This window comes from Notechis scutatus, chromosome 1 (genome assembly GCF_049901735.1).
Source record: "Notechis scutatus isolate UNSWTSFEM ecotype Mainland chromosome 1, rNotScu1.2, whole genome shotgun sequence".
Taxonomy (NCBI): Eukaryota; Metazoa; Chordata; class Lepidosauria; order Squamata; family Elapidae; genus Notechis; species Notechis scutatus.
In genome coordinates this window covers 244136589-244154078 of record NC_142009.1, presented here as the reverse complement: position 1 = coordinate 244154078, position 17490 = coordinate 244136589, and the positions used below count along the sequence as shown (strand labels likewise).

The 17490-nt window shown below is 40.5% G+C and overlaps 1 long non-coding RNA gene across 2 annotated transcripts; it reads right to left on the bottom strand.

The window, feature by feature from the left end:
- Positions 1-512: 512 nt before the first annotated feature.
- LOC148133303 (uncharacterized) lies at positions 513-16724 on the bottom strand. 2 transcript variants are annotated; one of them, XR_015747261.1, is made up of 3 exons: positions 16410-16433; positions 13824-13868; positions 513-593 (listed from the first exon to the last, which is right to left on the bottom strand). It is a non-coding gene; the product is annotated as an uncharacterized LOC148133303 (long non-coding RNA). The 2 variants fall into 2 exon arrangements; XR_015747260.1 differs by lacking the exon at positions 16410-16433 and adding an exon at positions 16650-16724 and having other exon boundaries at positions 517-593.
- Positions 16725-17490: the final 766 nt, after the last annotated feature.

Sequence of the window (17490 nt, the reverse complement as noted above, 5' to 3'; positions counted from 1 at the left end):
TGACTCTGGTGGGCGTACAGAGTTAAAAAGAGCAATCGTGACCTTCTATCTTTAAATTCAATCAAAACAATAAAAAAGTACATTTTAAAATACAATTACAAAAAGGCGTAGCAAAGTCTATTTATATATAATGCATGCAAAGCAGGGCAGAACAGGACAGGCACGTGAAAAATGCAAGAATTCTTGTCTGAACTACAAATAATGTTTGAAGAATAGTGAATTGGCTTAGTCTTATGGAGACCAAGAATCATGTTATTTCTCTTGGATGGAAGCTCATTATGTGACTTGGGGCCACTTATTAATTCTCAGGCCAATTTACTGTGATGAATGACAAAATTTGGAGGAAGAAACACAACATACATTTCTTTTTGCTTCTAAAGCATTGTTTCTCAATCTGGGCAATTTTAAGATGAGTGGCTGGCTCAGAGCCAGATTAAGGTTAATTGATGCCCTCAACACATCCCAACAATGGTACCACTGGACCCTCATTGCTTACCTGAGAAGGCATTAAAACTCAGTAAATGCTGAAGGTAAAATAAGAGACTAACATTTCAGTTCTCTTTCATGCGATTCTCCTGGGCTGGATCCCACAACTATAAAAATTTAAAGTTTAATTTAAAAAACGATTTTAATACTAAATAGCAGTAAAAATGTTTACTTAGAATGAAGACAATAGATAAGTGCAAATTTTCAAAAAGAATTTAAGCCATTTTATAATAAAATTATTATAAGGGGAAAATGCAAATACAAAAATATATTGTATACTAAAGTTGGGTGTGGCAGTGAAAAAGTTAAGGGCATAATAGACTGGACAAAAAACTCCGGGGTGCAGTTTCATCTGTTTCCATTGTTAAAATTTTTAACATATACTCAGTAACTATTTTCCAAAGATGTAGAATCTCTGCCTAGAATATATCCTAATTCTTTATCTTTGTGAAAATTGTTCTGTTATCAGATGCTAAATCTGATCCCACAGAACTATTTTCCTCTATTAAATACAATTTTTATTTTGTCATGGGGTAACAAAAGGGAAGCTCCACCAAATGTACAATTTTTATATTGTAGCTATTCATATTATTTGTATTTCTAAAATAAATTTTAGTTTTAAGGTCTAATTATTCTTTTTTTATTGTATGCATTATTTATATTATAACATCTATTTGGAAAATAATAATAATGGTAGCTAATTATTATTATTATATGCCAAGTCTGGATAATTTACACATTGTTAAACCATTTCAAAACAAATAACTCAATCCTATACACACACACACACACACAAAAGTAGCCCAAAACAAAAGAACAGAGAGAGAAGAGAAAAAAATACATCTTTATACTCCTAATTGCTTCTGCTTTTTTATATAAATTAAAATATAATACTGGGATACTTGATATCCTTTGGTGTGTTTTTTAAATAACTAATAATTGATTATTCTGCATATGTGTTTTAAAACAATAGTATTAATTTTATTTTTGAATATTTGTCATAGTGGTGGGTTTCAAATTTGTTTTACTACTGTTTCTGTGGGCCTGGCTTGGTGGGCGTGGCAGGGGAAGGATATTGTAAAATCTCCAGTCAGATGTGGTATTTGCTGGTTCTCCGAACTACTCAGAATTTCCGCTACTGGTTCTCCAGAACTGGTCAGAACATGCTGAATACCACCTCTGATTTGTCAAGGGAAAGAGATCAATGAAATAGATAGGATGATAGTAAACCAGAGGTGGTATTCAGCAGGTTCTGACCAGTTCTGGAGAACCGGTAGCAGAAATTTTGAGTAGTTCAGAGAACCGGCAAATACCACCTCTGATTGGCCCTGCCCCCATCTCTTCTCTGCCTCCAGAGTCCCAGCTGGGTCTTCTTTGGTTGCCCTGCACAGGAGAATGGAGCTGGAAAGCAGGTTAGAGGGGTGGGGAGGGAATTGGGATTTTGCAATATCCTTCCCCTGCCACACCCACCAAGCCAAGCCAGGTCCACCAAACCACGCCCACAGAACCGGTAGTAAAAAAAACCTGAATCTCACCACTGTAGTAGATCTTATTGTCTATTATACTTTATAACCTATCCTGATTCTACACAACTGATTGATAGCTACAGTCTTTTGCAGACTTGTTATTAATGCAAGTTCAGACATTTATTTCACCTGAATCTAAATTAAATTAATTTGTAACCAGGCTAGTCTTTTATTTCTTTATTTAAAAGATTGAAGTTTAACAGATATTCTTATGTTTACCTGCTATTTTTACATTTTCTGTACTCTTTGGTGAAAAATGTTTATTTTATTGCAGCTAAGTTTTTGAAACACTCCATTTTTTTAACCAAAAATAAATTCTTCAGAATTTCTGTTCTATTGAATGCTTCTCCATAACTGTTTTCAATGTTTCATTTTACTAATCTGCCTGATCAATCCATGTGTGCTTACAGCCTTTGCTTACAACTGGTAGGGAATGTTTTTTCCTGTTTCTCATCTATCTTTTAGCATCATTTGATAGATTTTCATCTCAGTAGTGGCCATTAATAAATCAGTGGTAAGCAAATACCACAAATTCAAAGAATTATCATTTTTCTCTATTTTATTAGATCTCTCTCTCTCTCTCTCTCTCTCTCTCTCTCTCTCTCTCTCTCTCTCTCAATCATTTTGAAAGAATAAAATTTTGAACTTGGATGTAGCCATAGGAACACAGTTTTGAAGTTAGAGTGACCTTGAATTGGTTAGATCCTCTGTATTTTGGCAATTTCATTGCTTATCCTTGCAATTTGATAGTAAATAATCATGATAAGGCATCTACATTTCTCATTCTTTTAAAGCCAGGACTCAGGGGATATCAACCCAAACCTAACATATATTCAGGGATCAAATCTCTTTTCTATAACTGATCAGTAATCTACATTTACCTTGTGACTTATATCCACACTTGATGTTGAATCTACATGTTCTAAATCAGTGGTCCCCAACCTTTTTTGTACCAGGGACCAGTTTCACGCAGAAACACTTTTTCAAGGACGGGGAGGAGTCCGAGTTTGGTGGTTTGCTTGCAGACATTTCATTACCTGACTAGGTAACATCTGATGTTGTTACCTAGTCGGGTAATAAAACGTCTGCCAGCAAACCACCAAGTTCAGTGAGCGCCAATGCCTCCTCATTGCAACCCTGAGCGACAGATATTCTCTTCTATTGGGACATTTAAAACGGAGGGTTTCAGCTGCAGATTCAGGAACTGCGCCGGGCTGAGGAGCGCCTTCAAAACTGAGCGCTGGGCGGCAGCGCCCACGGCTGTCTCCGCGGCTCAGGACAAGTCCCTGCAGGACGGCTGAGAAGCCCGCCTCTCGCCCCTGCCTCCCTCAGCCTCATCCCTCAGGTGTCTCCCTCCCTCCCTCAGCCTCATCCCTCAGGTGTCTGCCTCGTTCCTCTCTCAGTCGCTCTCTCGCTCCTCCACCAGCCCAGGAAGAAACTGCTTCAAAGAAGCCGGCAGGGTGGCTTTTCCTGTGGGCGCAGCTCCTCCGAGCGCCCGTTCACCCCCACCCGCCGCCCATGGTTCAATCCAGTGCTCCGTTCTGCCTGCCTGCCTTCGTTTCTGGTTGTTTCGAGCAGCTTCGGCTGAGTAAAAGAGGCGAATAGTTATTATTCTCAGCCAAAGCTGCTCCGAAACAACCAGAAACGAAGGCAGGCAGGCAGAACGGAGCACTGGATTGAACCTGGATTGATTGGCGGCAGGGTGGGGGTGAACGGGTGCTTTGGGGGAGCTGCGCCCACAGGAAAAGCCACCCTGCCAGCTTCTTTGAAGCAGTTTCTTCCTGGGCTGGTGGAGCAGCAAGAGAGCGAGTGAGAGAGGAACGAGGCAGGAGGAAACCGAAGCCACTGAGCCAGAGAGTAGGACAGGCTTTGGTTGCTTCCTCCCTCCCCTTCTTTCATTTGTGTCCTTGATCCCTGATCCCAGCAGCATTCACCGAAGGCGAAGAAAGCCGCCATTTTTATTTTATTTTTTATTTTTATTTTCTTTGCGGCCCGGTGCAAAGTGATCCACGGACCGGTACCGGTCCGCGGCCCAGTGGTTGGGGACCCCTGTTCTAAATAGATACTGACAATGCCAAATGTCTCATTATCCACACATTTTGGATGTTATCCAAATAACTTGGATAAATGAGGCAATATTTTATAGCACTGTTTATTTACAATGGTTTTTACATTATTCAAAATCATAAATAACCCTTGGGAAGTTCTCCACAACACTTTTCACCATTGGGATGGTGATGGAGTTGATGGCAGTATTTATTTAAAAGAAACAATGGCACAATAAAATGATGCTAACATTATATATTATTTTTTATCTGTTTTTAAGTGCAAATAGACTATATAAATCTAGGTCCTAGTGCTAACAAAAGCGTGCAATTATGCTTTGTTATCTAGTTATCTGTCTGCTAAATATATTTAATGGTTATTCTATTTTTTTGTTTAAAATTGTAATATAATTGCCAAAGCATTTATATTAGCATTTTTTCTATTAATCTCAAATTCAGTATCTGATGTATTTATCTTTCAATAAAATAAAGTCCTAAGTAAGATTCAACATTCATATATTTTTGTTGACAACAGAACCGGTTGTTAGAAGAAATTACTGGCCTAATCCTGTAAGGAAGGCAGGAAGGAAACATTCTGGGGTTGCTTACAGAAACTGCCTCTCCTTTAACCCTTATTACATTCTTGGCAGGACTAGACTTCCTGTCTCTGGAACATCTGTGGAGTGACCATTCAAAGTTACAATGGCACTGAAAAAAGTGACTTATGACCATTTTTCATGCTTACGACTGTTGCAGCATCCCCACAGTCATGAGAGGCCAGGCGAGGAGATGCGTGCCTCAATGTGAGTGATATTGAGTTGGTCACATGACCACCAAGCCATGCCTACCACCTAAGCCATGCCCACAGAACTGGTTGTTAAACATTTTAATCCCACCCCTGTTTCCAACATATTTATTTATTTTATTTATTGATTTGATTTGCCAATTGTTTACAAGATAATAAGTATAAGCGTATACATAGTTGTGAATACATGAAATGGGTACATATAAGAAAAATAAAAGAATAAGAGAAACAATAGAACAGGGATGGTAGGCACGTTGGTGCGTTTATGCAGGCCCCCTACAGACCTCTTAGGAAGGGGGTGAGGTCAATAGTAGACAGTCTAAGGTTAAAGTTTTTGGGGTTTGGGGAAGAGACTACAGAGTCGGGTAGAGTATTCCAGACGTTGACCACTCTGTTGCTGAAGTCGTATTTCCTGCAATCAAGTTTGGTGCGGTTTACTTTGAGTTTGTATCTATTGTGTGCTCTTGTGTTGTTATGGTTGAAGCTGAAGTATTCATTGACAGGTAGGACATTGCAATGTATGATTTTATATACCATGCTTAAGTCAGACCGAAGACGGCGTAATTCAAGGTTTTCTAGTTCTAGAATTTCAAGTCTGGTGGCATAAGGTATTCTACAACGAGTAGAAGAGTGGAGAACTCTCCTTGTGAAATATTTCTGGACTTTCTCAATTGTGCTAATATCAGATACGTAATGAGGGTTCCAGACTGATGAACTGTATTCGAGTATTGGTCTAGCAAATGTTTTGTATGCTCTGGTTAGTAGTGTGATATTACCAGAGAAAAAGCTACGTAGGATTAGGTTAACAACTCTTAATGCCTTTTTGGCTATGTAGTTGCAGTGGGCTCTAGCACTTAGATCATTAGAGGTGAGTATTCCAAGGTCCTTTACAGAGCTTGGGTCATCAACAAGTTCTTGACTATTCAGCTTGTATTTTATTTTCTGATTTTTTTTGCCAATATGTAAGACAGAGCATTTATTTGTTGAGATTTGAAGTTGCCATTTGTTTGACCATTCAGATACATAGTCAACATCTTTTTGAAGGGTAGCAGTATTGTCTGTGGTATTGAACAGCTTTACATCATCAGCGAAAAGAACGCAATTGCTCTTAATATGATCGCAGAGGTCATTTATGTAGAGTATGAAGAGAGTTGGTCCTAGAACACTGCCCTGGGGGACACCACTATTGACAGGTACTGGATTTGATAGGACGCTCCCAATTTTGACCATTTGTTGTCTGTTTGACAGGAATGCTTCTATCCAGTTATTCAGTTGTCCAGAGATACCATAGGATTTTATTTTTAGGAGTAGTTTGTCGTGTACCACTGAATCAAAGGCTTTACAGAAGTCTATGTAGATTGCGTCTATTGCTTTGCCCTGGTCGAGTTGTGTCGTCCATATGTTTTTGCAGTGTAAGAGTTGCAGATTACATGATAGTTTTTTTCTGAAACCAAATTGTTTATTGGAGAGTAGGTTGTTTGTCTCTAAGTGGAGGATAATGGATTGGTTAATAATTGATTCCATGACTTTACAGGTGACGCAGCATAAGGAGATTGGCCTGTAATTTTCAACTAGGCTTGGGTCTCCCTTTTTGAAGATGGGGATGACTGTGGCTTGTGACCATAGGTTAGGCAAGGAGCTGGTTCTGAAAGATTTTTCAAAGATTATGCTTAGAGGTTTGGCTATGGCAGTGGATAGCTTTCTTAAGAAGTAGGCACATATTCCATCCGGTCCAATAGATAGAGATGGTTTTAGATTGCGTAGTGATTTTTCAACATTGTCTTCTGTGAAATCGATATGTATTAGATCATTGTTGTTATCTGTGGTACGGCTAGGAAATACTGGGCATGATCCATTGCTGTTTACAAATACTGAGCCGAAGAATGTGTTATAGATGTTGGATTTAATGGTGTCGTCGTTGCAGTCTTTACCATCAGGTCCTATCAAGGGAGGGATGGACCTTGAGTCTTTTAGTTTGTTGTTTACAAAATTGTAAAAAGCACAGGTGGAATTGGTGCTTAGAAGGTTTTCCTCTTGTTTAATGTGATAATTGGTGCATTCGGTCTTTATCTGGTGGCATAAATTTTTGTATCGGTTTTTGAAATTGGCAACGTGACCAGATTTGTTTTTCCGCCAGAGTGATCTCTTTTTGGATTGAAGTTTCTTTATTGATATGGGTAATCTGCTTTTTTGTTTTGTTTTGGGAGTTGTTGGAACATATAGTTTGATGACTCTTTTGACTTCAAGTAAAAATATGTTGTAATGGTCTTCAACAGTATTGCATCCAGTGAATAGAGATTGCCAATCAAGGGATGAGAGATCGTTGTCTATAAGATCATAGTTGCCTTTTTTGAAGTTACAATTGGGGATTACATCATTGTGGTGATTTTTGTGTGGACGTATGTTGAGACAAAAGTCAATCATATTGTGGTCACTACTGGAAAAGGGTTCTTTAGTTTGTATTCCGTAAATTAAATTCAAACTATTGCAGAAGATGAGATCAAGGCAGTTGTTTAGTCTAGTGTTGTTGGTTACTAGTTGTTCCAGTCCCAGATTTGTAATAGCATTATAGAAGGTTGTGTGTATGATTTCAGTTGTACGGTCATTTAGGTGCTACAATTATGTGTCATGTAAAGAACCTCTATTAATCTGTGTTGGATCTCCCACAGTTCAACTTATTGCAATTATTCCAGGCATCTAACATTGCGAGAAAGAACTATATACATGTGTGCATGCATTTATACTTTGAATTTATGTCCTGCCATCCACTTTCTTTGCACTATGCATGATTTACAGAATGACTTTTTAACCGAGATCAAATCCTCAGACATTTTCACTCTTTGAAATTTCATTTTTTAAATTAAGTTGTTACCAAATGACTCAAACCTATGTATCAGTGATTTAGGAGTAATCCGATTGATTAAATTAATTAACATTATATTTGGTGGTGATATCAAATTATAATGTGATAAACTTTTTTTCCTTTTCCTTTCCTGCTAAATGTGATAACAGAAAAAAAGACATTTCTTCAACAAATGGATCTTTGCCTTTGATGACAGATCATTTCTATTGGATGTGACACATTGTTTTCACATTTAATGTATATTCTAGCTCAGTGGTTCCCAAACTTTTTCAATCCACTGCCCCCTTTGTGCTACAAACTTATCCTCAGTGCTCCCCACCCAGGGGTGGGATTTAAATTTCTGTGGGCATGGCCTAATTTGAGGGTGTGGCTTGCTGGTCATGTGACTGTGAGGGCGTGGCTTGCTGGTCATGTGACTGGCTGGCGTGGCTCACTGGCTGGGCGTGGCTTGCTGGTCACATGACCGGATAGGTGTGGTTTGGTGGTCATGTGACTGGGTGGGCATGGCCAGGTGACTGGAAAACCAAATACAAGTGGTCCTCACTTAATGGCCGGTTGTTTAGCAAGTGTTCTAATTTATGGCTGGCCTCCCCAGAGCTACTTGACCTGTTTTTGGAGTTTTGACAGCCATGCACACACACTCCCTTCTAACCCTGCTGGAGCAGGTCATTGGACTGGAATCGGCAAAGCATCTCTGATTAGATTTTAGTAGTGAATAAAATCTAATCAGAGATGCTTTGCCGATTCTTGTTGATTTGTTTTATTTTTATTTCTTTATTTTATGTTGCTGAATTGCATTGACATGTGTGTCCCTTCTTGTGCATAACCCAGAAGCTTTTGTGATTCTTTGTAGTAAAAATTACAGACCTCTGGCTTTGCTCGACTTTTCAAACATGCCACCACTGCCGTGTTTTAGGTGCCAGCCCCGCAGGTCCACCCCATTGAGCCCGCTGCACCAGAAGGACCTGCCCAAGCAAGTCCGAGCGAAGCAGTGCACCAAGTCAATGGGGTGAGCCTGAGAGAGGGAAAGAGAGAGAGAGAAAAGAGAGAGAGAGAGAAAGAGAGAAGGAAAAAAGAAAGAGAAAAGGGAAAGAAAGAAAAAGGGACAAATGAAGAAAGAGGGCAGGATGGAAGGAAGGGACAGAAAGAAAAAGAAATAAAGGAGGGAGGGAGGAGATAGATAATGAGATATCTATTCTAGTCCAATCACCTGCTCCAGCAGGGTTAGAAGAGTGTGTGTGTGTGTGTGTGTGTGTGTGTGTGTATGTGTTCTCCTTGTAATTTACTAGTACATTTTGGTTTTGCCTTCTTCAGAATTGGCACTTTAAAACATTGGGGAAAAGTAATATTTTAGGGTGGAGATCTGGTCCAATGGATCCTGTTTAAAGCCTCAACAAAATGTGAGAGCTTCCTGGTAGTCTTGACCATGTTTCATCCACAAAACCTTTAATAGAAGCCAAAGATGTTTCAATGTGCTGGCAAAGATGTTTCAATGTGGCAAAGGGCCTCAGGCTAAGCTAGGTCTCATTTCAATCTGATGCATCAGATCTCTCTCTCTCTCTCTCTCTCTCTCTCTCTCTCTCTCTCTCTCTCTCTCTCTCTCTCTCTCTCCCTCCCTCCCTCCCTCCCTCCCTCCCAGACTGGCTTTGCTCTGCTTTCCCAATGTGCCTGCAGGGCCGGCGCTTCGAACATGGATGGATGGATGGATTGATGGATGGAGGGATAGATAGAGAGACAGAGAGAGACAGGTAGGTAGATAGATAGATATATTGGTAAATAGATAAATAGGTAGATAAGTAGGCAGGCAGGCAGGCAAGCAGGCAGGAATACAGACAGACAGACCTTTTGGATGGATGGATGGGTAGGTAGGTAGATAGATAGATAGGTAGATAGATAGATAGATATTGGTAGATAGATATATAGGTAGGTAGGTAGGTAGGTAGACAGGCAGGCAGGCAGGCAGGCAGGTAGGTAGGTAGGTAGGTAGGTAGGTAGGTAGGCAGGCAGGAAGGAAGGCAGAGACAGACCTTTTGGATGGATGGATGGATGGATGGATAGACAGACAGACAGACAGACAGACAGACAGACAGACAGACAGACAGACAGACAGACAGACAGACAGAATGCAACACGGCAGCACTTTGGGAAAGTAAAGCAAAACCGCCGTCACCACATTCGAGGCACCGGCTCCAGAGCAGTGCAACAGTCAATGGGGTGAGCCTGCAGTGCCAGCGCCTTGAACGCCCCCCTGCTGCCATTTAGACCCCTTCTGCCAGCCCCCTTGGGGGAATTAAGAGGCGGCCGGGGGGGCGTTCGAGGTGCCAGCACTGCAGGCTCACCCCATTGACAGTTGCACCGGAGAGGTGCAAGGGGCTCAATGGGGTGAGCCTGCGGAGCCAGTACGTCAAACGCAGCAGTGGCACATTGCGAAAGTAGAGCAAAGCTGCCTGCCCTGGGCTTCCTCAACCCTGCCCTGCTCCAGGAAGGAAAGAACAGCATCGCCCTCTATGACGTGAGTGCCCCAAGGGGTGGGGGCAGCTTGGGAGGCTGATCCCTGGCAGGAGGGGCACCCTGTGAACTTGCTGTCAGGCATGGCAAGTACAAAGAGGGGCGGGCTTGGCTGAGCAGTATCCTGGATATTGGGCATGTGGTCAAAGCCCCCCTTCCTCTGCCCCCCCAGGTCAGGGGTCTGCAATCTTAAACACTCAAAGAGCCATTTGGACCTGTTTCCCACAGAAAACAAAACACCGGGAGCTCCAAGACATGGGTGGGCATGGCAACTCAATGTCACTTCCACTGAGTCACATGAACCCCCCCCCCCAGGTTATGTGGTTTTCTGTGTTTTCTATGGGGAACAGGTTGCTCTCTCTTTCTCTCTCTCTCTCTCCTCCCTCCCCATCTCTATCTTTCTCCCTCTATCTCCCTCTCCCTCCTTTCCTCCTTCTCATCTCTCTTTCTTTAACTCTCCCTCTCCTTATCTCTCTGTCCTCTAACTCTCTTTCTCTCTGTGTGTGTGCCTCTTCCTCCCTCCTTCTCCCCCACTCCCCACCCCCCTTCCCAACTCCCACACCCAGGGAATAACTGTAAGGAAATTTGGCCATGTTCTTTTTGTCTCTGGAAAGATACAAAAATAAACCTTGTATTCCAAAAGGAGTGACAGTCAGGCTGTTACCTCACAGTGCTATGAAGTTGCTTCCTTAGATCGCTGTTGAATCCTTGCAAAACTGGCAAAGACAGACAGAGGGGAGCAGACAGAGCTGAATTAAGCCGAATCTCCTCCTTCCCTTTGTATCTCTCTCTCTGTCTCTGTCTCTGTCTCTGTCTCTCTCTCTCTCTCTCTCTCCCTGTCTGTGTCTCTTCTCACTCTCTCGGAAAGCCCTGTGTGCTCTCCTTGGGGCTCTTCGCTGTCCCCTTTTCTTTCTTCCTTTTGGAAATCTGGGCTAGCTGAAGAATGAGAGGAGGAGGAGCGGGAGGAGGGAAGCCTCCACTGTGGCTTCCACTCATTCCTCAGCTAGCCTGGATTTCCAAAAGGAAGGAAGAAAAAAGGATAGCGAAGAGCCTCAAGTAGAGCACGCAGAATTTTCCGAGAGTGTGGAAGTTTCTTTTCTTTCTTCTTGGCGAGTTTTTGGAAATCCAGGTTGGCTGAGGAATGAACGCAAGCCGTGGAGGAGGCTTCCTTCCTCCCTCTCCCCCTCCTTCTCCTCTCGTGCGCACCCTCCAGGCCCCACCACAGCCGGCTCCATGGCTGTTCGCTGCTCTTGCAGCACCTGTGCAGCACACTCAAATTTAGTGCACTTTACTCCATCCCCTCCTCCTCCTCCTGGAGCCCATTGCATTCGAGGCGCCGGCTCCGGAGCGGTGCAACAGTCAATGGGGTGACCCTGCAGGGCCTCAAACACCCCCTGCCACCTCTTAGCACCCCCTGCCGGCCCCCTTGCCTCTTAGCGCCCCACTAAGGCATCCCCCCCCGGAGGCAGTACCGCCCACTTTGGGCACCACTATAGCTAGCTGTTTATAAACACATTATGCTAAAATTAAAATATATTGGGCTGTTAATAAAAGGCAACAAGGGGAAAGGGGGAAATTAATAAAAATCTGTAAATGCTGCCTATTTGGAATGAACTATCCTATTTTAATAATGAGCCTGAGATCTAACTCAGACGTACATTCTCAGCGGCTTCTGGATGATTATTTACAAACCAGGAGTATCTGTGATGGCGAACCTATGGCACATGTGCCGGAAGTGTCACACAGAGCCATTTCTGCCAGCATGCGAGCTGTCGCCTGGAACAGATCCACTGCGCATGCGTGCACACCCCCCACCAGCCAGCTGATTGTTGGGTATCTGCCGTGCATGCGCAGGGGATGGAGCATGCACAGGATGGTTGCGTATGCATGCACAGAGGTGCACAGTTTGGGGGTCGTGTGCACATGTGCAGAGGTGCGCGGTGCACAGGGGGGTTGCACGCATGCACAGGGGCGTGGGGGTTGCATGCACATTGCATTATGGGTGCAGGCACGCGCATGTGTACACACACACACACTTTTGGCACGCAACAATGAAAAGGTTAGCCATCACTGCTGTAGATCATGTGGAAAGAGACTAAAAAATGTGAATACATAAATACAAGAGAAACATGTTTTTGATTTCTCAAAACTGAGGTCTGACCTGAGACTTTAGAATGCATTTGCATTGATTATAAAACATGGAAAGAAATAATTTAAGTCAACTCCACTCCACACCTGCACCCCCTCCCAAAGATGTTTTCACATTTTATAGATCAAATGAATTAAAACTCTAGAGTAAAGCTGGGAGGGTGACCACATCAAAGGGATTTTTAATTGGAAAAAGTCAAGAAGAAAAGACAATAATATATACAAATGTTTTCAACCTTAAGTATCTGATTATGTATTAGAAAAACAGACACTTATTAATAGAAATGATTTAACTTTTTACACACGTGCTTCCTGTTGCTTAACAATTGGCTTTCTCTTGATATGTCTCAGTACTTTGGGGTTGTGTGTATGTGTACGCTCCTGTGTAGCTAATCCACTGAGACACTTTTCTACGTTGCCACACTTCACAGAATTTTTTGAAGTAGGTCTATCTACACTTATTTCAATCTGGCAGTAGGTGGCAGTAGACAGTGAAGAATCTGCAGCTGAAAGCTTATTAGCTATGAAATTGAAGCTGAAACAAAATGCATCCAAGACATTTGCCGCCCTGGAGTTATGAATTTATCAGATGGAAAAAAGAACTGTCAGAGAGAATTTGTAAACCTTCTTTTGCAAAATACTGGGGGGGAAGCTAAATGAATAATAAAATTGAGATTCCTGTGGTAGTATGCATTTTTAGACATCACTTTCTGTGTATAGAATGTACAGCAAATAATTAAATTCCAGACAGAACTTCTGTTGGCTGTGTTCTAAAAACACAGTGTGTCCTAGGCTAGGCTACTGGATCACAATTGCAAAATTCCAGATAACCACTACATGCCAGCAAAAAGATATAGAAACTTTAGTGCCATCTAGTGGTCAACTGGATTTCTGAAGCCAAGTTATCTAGCCCTAGCCAGCATTACATGTTTGATGGGTGACATGTATTTATTCTCCATAAACTAGATGTTCACATTTCTGCTATATATAATGTGTAATAAACTGGATTGGATAAACTTGTGGTGCTCAGTCTTGTGGAGTAACAGTTATCATGTTTCCTGGTTTGTCAGAACTGAATAATAATACTTTATTATTTATAAATAACAATCATAAAAATTCTTTATTATGACCAAACCATCAGGATTCATCAGGACGAAGCCTACAAGTACTTGAGTATTTTACAGTTGGTTAACATCAAAGATGGACAAGTCAAAAATATGATTAGTAAAAAATACATTCAAAGAGTGATTGCTAAATTGCTAAAGATAAAACTGAATAGTGGAAATACCATAAAATAAATCAGTATCTGGACCATATGTGTGATACAATAAAATTCTGGAATTATTAATTGGATACAAACTGAACTGCACAGTTTGCACTAAAGGACAAGAAAACTTATGACTAGTCACTATTCATTGTATTATATTAAGTGATGTTTATACCTGGCCCACAGAAATGGAGGTAGAGATTTGCTTCAGTCAAACAACCTGTGGAAGAAGAAAAGCATGAATTAGCTGATAAAGTAAAAGACAACCAAAAACAAGCAATGATGTAAGTTAAAAATTGAAACCTACCAACGGCACGGTAAACAAAACACGAATATCAAAATAATGTAATAAAAACATAAACAGTAATCTGGCAAGGAAAAGCATTACACAGTCGATTTCTACAAAGGTTTGAGGGGAAAGTGGATTAAGTTAAAACCTTGCAATGAGTTACAATTGGAACATTAAAAAAGAAACTGAAGGCTTAATTTTGGCTGTTAAAAAAGAAATTATTAAAATTAATGCAGTCAAGACCAGAACTGAAACTGCAGATTCTGCAAAGAAGCAGAAGTAACAGTAGATCATACACTCAGTTTGAACAAGGAGATCACACAGACTGATTATAAACACTGACATAATACAGTCATCATGTACCAGTAATGCAAACTATAGAGCCCTGATGGTGAACTTATGCCATGCGTGCCAGAGGTGATGGCATGCGAGCCATCGCCCCAGTTCAGCTCCAATGCACATGCGCACATGCCTCCCACCAGCCAACTGGACTTCAGGTCTCTGCTGTGTATACATGGGGGCAGGGTGCTTGCAGGGGGGTCATGCGTGCATGCGCAGGGGGAAGGGGGCATGTGCAGGGGGTCATGCGTGCATGTGCGGTGGACGCATGCACGAAGGTGCGCATTGCATTTTTGGGGTTCAGACACGCACACATTGGGCATTTGGTCCAGAAAAGATTAGCCATCACTGCTATAGAGTGTTCATGATGATTTAAAGCAGGGGTTTAAATTCACGTCAACACGGCAGCATCATGTGACATAATGGGACTTTTCCCCCTTTGCTAAAATGGGTGTGGGCGTGGCCAGCACATGCATCCGGCCCATAGGGCGGGAGTTTGACAGCCCTGATTTAAAGGAACTATTAAAAATTCAAAACATCTGAGATGAGAGATGGGGCAGGGGCCAATAAGAATGGTTTAAAATGATTTTTAAAAAGAATTGTTTAAAACATAAGATGATGTTCATATAATCTACCAGTTTAGATGTGGGAGAGAAGAGGAAGAGGGACAGAGGAATTTAAATTCAATGACATGAAGCCAGTCATTCTATCTCAGCCCTCGGTAGGAGGCAATGTTAAACCACTTCTAAAATCTTGCTAAGAAAACTGCAAGGGATTATCTGGGGAATTGCCAGGAATATAGACTGATATAAATAGGCATATTCACACACATCCAAAGCAGTGGTGAGATTCAATTATTTTTACTACCGGTTCTGTGGGCGTGGCTTGGTGGGAGTGGCAGGGGATGGATACTGTAAAATCTCCAGTCAGAGGCAGTATTTGCCAGTTCTCTGAACTACTCAAAATTTCCGCTACTGGTTCTCCAGAACTGGTTAGAACCTGCTGAATACCACCTCTGATCCAAAGTATTAATAATACCTAATGTGTATAATGGAGTTGGAAAATTAATAGAGATTTTTATGAGAAGACTTTCATGACAGTATATAAAATAAAGTAGTGATGTATTTTAAAATGTGTGACCAAGCAGAGTAAAACCTCAGAAAACATAAATGTTTATAAGTAGAGTAAAATGAAGCTGAAGAAATTATTTATATAAATATGCTATTAAAAGAAAATGGGAAAAATTTGGGCAATCCAGAAATTCATAAATTTAAATTTAAAGATAGTATTAGAAAGATAAATTTTGACTTTATAATAAAGGCAACATTAATAATATTATAAATCAGAATTTGAAAAAGAATATTGAAAAGTATAAAAGTGAAAATGGTGAAGGGATAAAGAATGAAAAAAAAATCTGATCCTGAAGTGTCATGCAATAAGAGATAACCACTATTTTTATCTTTATTATTAATACTAATGTTAATTAATTAAAGGCCCTTGGATACAATCAAAAATATTATGCAAGTGAAATCTTACAGGGCAAAAAATAAAAAAGCAACATGTTGCATAAACCACACTGAATTTAAAAAATAAACAAATATAAAAAATAAAAGAAAATTGGAAAGAAAAAATAGGTCAAATGTTTTCCTTTAAATAATGCTCAGACTTTAAAATCATAATCAGTTAATTTAACAAACTTTTTAAAATAGCAAGTTCCATGATTTATATTAAAGTAGAGCATATAAAGTATAAGTTTAAACTTGGGTCTTTCAGTTGCTAAACTTAAATCAGTATATCATATGGCCCTTTTTTTTTTTTTGAAGAATCAGTATCTAGGACTAATCCTTGTGGTGCATATGATATTATATAAACAGTATCTCAATGCAATCTGACAAGTGACCCATACTAAGCATTCTTTCATTCTTCTTTAAATTTGCAATCTTTAAAAAAGAAACCAGTGAATTTAGATCGCCTTTCCACAAAGAAAAGTGTGTGCAAGCCAGCAGAATTGGAGGATGGGAAAAACTAGTTCACAACATTCACCCCTTTGCAATCATTGTACACTGTAGAAGTCACAGATGGTTTCAGAGAGAAGGCGAAAGTACTGAATAATCATTGCAATCGGTACCAGACCTTTATTCATGGGATCTCTGGATCCTAGCTGTTTGTTCAAGATTAAAATCTGAAAGAAAATATAAAGAATGATCATCTGCAACAAATCTAAGCTGGGTTAGCCACAATCAAAATTAAGGAAGATAAATTAGAGAAGAAGAGGCTCTAGTTTAGATATTTAGTTTCTCAGGGCAATTTCAGATATTACAAATAATCTACAACAGAGGAAGCATGTTAAGTATTATACACATATATACTTACACGCACATCGTATTGAACTACCTCTTTGTCTATTCACATTTTCTGGAAATGCACAGCATGTACTTATTTTCAGTCTTTTCTTTCTTTCTTTCTTTCTTTCTTTCTTTCTTTCTTTCTTTCTTTCTTTCTTTCTTTCTTTCTTTCTTTCTTTCTTTCTTTCTTTCTTTCTTTCTTTCTTTCAGCTAGGAGAGTTCTTGTAGATTGCTTTTGTAATGTGCCTGAACTGCAATCTCAGTAGGACCAAAATATGATCTCCTACAAGCCTTTGCACTTTGGGAAAACAGATCTATATAAATCCTTTGTCATCTGTTCACTGCAAAGGTCAAATCATGCGTGGTGTAAGGCTTCCTACTTGTCTGCAATGAAGAGTTTAATTTAGCTAAATCCAGCCCAAAAATCTTCTGCCTAGTTAAGCCTATTAATGAATTCAGAGAGTCCTTGCTTAGTAACCGTAACTGGAACCCAGGAACTCCTTCATTAAGTGACATGGTTGCTAAATAAAATAACACATGACCAGGGCAGATTTCTAATATCATTTTCACTTCAATCATTAAGCAAGTTACTGTAGGTTGTTGAGTGATATATCATGCGACTGCAACTTGAGATTTTATCGTCAGCTTCTCCACAGACTGTTTATGAAGGCTGTGAAATGCTCACATGATGATAGGCTGCTACGACATCCACTGCTTGTGAAGCACCAAAATGTTGATGCTATGATGGTCGTAAATGCAAAGGGTAGCCATGAAGTTATTTTTTCAGCACCATCATAACGCAGAATGATAGCTCAACAGGCCAATCATTAAGCAAGGTCAACCTGCAAGGTTTTGGCAAGAAAGCTATG